The sequence below is a fragment of the Apodemus sylvaticus genome, chromosome 7 (genome assembly GCF_947179515.1).
Source record: "Apodemus sylvaticus chromosome 7, mApoSyl1.1, whole genome shotgun sequence".
In the NCBI taxonomy this organism is placed as follows: domain Eukaryota; kingdom Metazoa; phylum Chordata; class Mammalia; order Rodentia; family Muridae; genus Apodemus; species Apodemus sylvaticus.
In genome coordinates, this window is record NC_067478.1 from 122,270,701 (window position 1) to 122,271,889 (window position 1,189).

General features: G+C 48.4%; 1 pseudogene; it reads right to left on the reverse strand.

Annotated features, from left to right (window-relative positions):
• Positions 1-290: 290 nt before the first annotated feature.
• Positions 291-918, reverse strand: LOC127689845 (peptidyl-prolyl cis-trans isomerase B-like; annotated as a pseudogene).
• Between the last annotated feature and the right edge of the window lie 271 nt (positions 919-1,189).

Here is a 1,189-nt window from a genome sequence, read left to right on the forward strand (position 1 = left end):
GTCTTAGTGTTATATTGCTTTGAACATATGCCATGTTTTCTTTTCTGTGAGTTGCCTACTTAAAGTTTCAGAGCTTTAGCCTGTTATCAGCATGGCAGGAAGCACGGCATTGGAACAGTAGCTGAGAGCTAAATCCTGATCGAGCAGGCTGAGAAAGGGGGCGGGGACCGGATCAGCATTGGTAGGAGTTTTCTAAAAAAGTCAGGCCTGTGGAATATGAGGGGTGTAGTCAGCCCATCAGATGGAAGCACAAGGGCCAGAGTGGCAGAGCACCTTGTGACTGGCTCCCTTCACCTGTGCCAGTATCGACAGGACCACACAGACAGCAGCGTGGTCCCTGAGGCTCTCTCCTCCTTGGCCATGGCGAAGGTTTTCTCCATTTCGACCTTGCTACAGTGTGCAATAATCACATCTTTCAGGGGTTTGTCCTGGCTGGCTGTCTTGGTGCTCTCCACTTCTGTACCACATCCATGCCTTCTAGAACTTTGCCAAAATCCACATACTTGCCATGCAGCCAGGAGGTCTTGACTGTGGTTATGAAGAACTGGGAGCCATTGGTGTCTGCCGGCATTAGCCATGCTCCCCATCCAGGCCTGTAGTGCTTCAGCTTGGAGCTCTCATCTGGGAAGTGTTCACCACAGATGTTCTTTCCTCAGAGCCGTCTCCCCTGGTGAAGTCTCCACCTTGGATCATGAAGTCCTTGTTGACACGATGGATCATGAAGTCCTTGTTGACACGATGGAACTTGCTGGTTTTGTAGCCAAATCCTTTCTCTCCTGTAGCTAAGGCTACAAAATTATCCACTGTTTTTGGAACAGTCTTTCCAAAGAGTCCAAAGATCACTCGTCCTACAGATTCATCTCCAATTTGGAAATCAAAGAAGACCTTGCTTGGGGAGTAGTGCCTCACACCTGTCATCTGAGCACTAGTTCTTTTTGGGCTAGAGTGAGACTTTGTCTTAAAACAATCATGACCAGTTATGGTAGCACATCTCTTTAACCCTAGCACACAGCTTCAGGTGTGTTTCTGTGTCCTCTCTCTGGACCCCTTTCCTCACGGCTCCAATTCTTCCATCCTTATCTGGCAAGGGCTTTTGAAAGCACTCTTCTTCAACAAAGCCACACCTCCTAATTCTTCTCAAATAGTGCCACTTCCCACAGTCATGTGTTCCACTATAAGGCCTATGGGG